Genomic DNA, 1,785 nt, shown 5'->3' on the forward strand with positions numbered 1-1,785 from the left:
CCACACAGCACCCTCCACCGTTTATGTGTGTACATCTATGCATCTATACACCCTGCTCTAATAAATTTGCTTCCATGAAATCTGAAAATCTAGCAACATGACTAATTCTGCTCCTGTTATTACAGATAGGGTTTCCAGGTCAAGTGCCCAAGGGGCTTCAAACCCCAAAGAATGTAAGGCTGGAGCCTCTGAGCTAACCAGAGAATCAGTTTCGGGGTTAGGGTGAGGGTGAGGGTGAGGGTTAGGGTTAGGCTTAGGGCCAGTTTGAGGCTGAGGGCCAGTATGAGGCTTAGGGTTAGGGTTAGGGGTTAGGGTTAGGGTTAGGGTTAGGGGTTAGGGTTAGGGTTAGGGTTAGGGTTAGGGTTAGGGTTAGGGTTAGGGGTTAGGGTTAGGGTTAGGGTTAGGGTTAGGGTTAGGGTTAGGGTTAGGGTTAGGGTTAGGGTTAGGGTTAGGGTTAGGGTTAGGGTTAGGGTTAGGGTTAGGGTTAGGGTTAGGGTTAGGGTTAGGGTTAGGGTTAGGGTTAGGGTTAGGGTTAGGGTTAGGGGTTAGGGTTAGGGTTAGGGTTAGGGTTAGGGTTAGGGTTAGGGTTAGGGTTAGGGTTAGGGTTAGGGTTAGGGTTAGGGTTAGGGTTAGGGTTAGGTTAGGGTTAGGGTTAGGGTTAGGGTTAGGGTTAGGGTTAGGGTTAGGGTTAGGGTTAGGGTTAGGGTTAGGGTTAGGGTTAGGGTTAGGGTTAGGGTTAGGGTTAGGGTTAGGGTTAGGGTTAGGGTTAGGGTTAGGGTTAGGGTTAGGGTTAGGGTTAGGGTTAGGGTTAGGGTTAGGGTTAGGGTTAGGGTTAGGGTTAGGGTTAGGGTTAGGGTTAGGGTTAGGGTTAGGGTTAGGGTTAGGGTTAGGGTTAGGGTTAGGGTTAGGGTTAGGGTTAGGGTTAGGGTTAGGGTTAGGGTTAGGGTTAGGGTTAGGGTTAGGGTTAGGGTTAGGGTTAGGGTTAGGGTTAGGGTTAGGGTTAGGGTTAGGGTTAGGGTTAGGGTTAGGGTTAGGGTTAGGGTTAGGGTTAGGGTTAGGGTTAGGGTTAGGGTTAGGGTTAGGGTTAGGGTTAGGGTTAGGGTTAGGGTTAGGGTTAGGGTTAGGGTTAGGGTTAGGGTTAGGGTTAGGGTTAGGGTTAGGGTTAGGGTTAGGGTTAGGGTTAGGGTTAGGGTTAGGGTTAGGGTTAGGGTTAGGGTTAGGGTTAGGGTTAGGGTTAGGGTTAGGGTTAGGGTTAGGGTTAGGGTTAGGGTTAGGGTTAGGGTTAGGGTTAGGGTTAGGGTTAGGGTTAGGGTTAGGGTTAGGGTTAGGGTTAGGGTTAGGGTTAGGGTTAGGGTTAGGGTTAGGGTTAGGGTTAGGGTTAGGGTTAGGGTTAGGGTTAGGGTTAGGGTTAGGGTTAGGGTTAGGGTTAGGGTTAGGGTTAGGGTTAGGGTTAGGGTTAGGGTTAGGGTTAGGGTTAGGGTTAGGGTTAGGGTTAGGGTTAGGGTTAGGGTTAGGGTTAGGGTTAGGGTTAGGGTTAGGGTTAGGGTTAGGGTTAGGGTTAGGTTAGGGTTAGGGTTAGGGTTAGGGTTAGGGTTAGGGTTAGGGTTAGGGTTAGGGTTAGGGTTAGGGTTAGGGTTAGGGTTAGGGTTAGGGTTAGGGTTAGGGTTAGGGTTAGGGTTAGGGTTAGGGTTAGGGTTAGGGTTAGGGTTAGGGTTAGGGTTAGGGTTAGGGTTAGGGTTAGGGTTAGGGTTAGGGTTAGGGTTAGGGTTAGGGTTAGGGTTAGGG

This window comes from Ochotona curzoniae, unplaced genomic scaffold, assembly GCF_017591425.1.
Source record: "Ochotona curzoniae isolate NIBS_2020 unplaced genomic scaffold, NIBS_Ocur_1.0 scaffold_4937, whole genome shotgun sequence".
NCBI classification, from domain to species: domain Eukaryota; kingdom Metazoa; phylum Chordata; class Mammalia; order Lagomorpha; family Ochotonidae; genus Ochotona; species Ochotona curzoniae.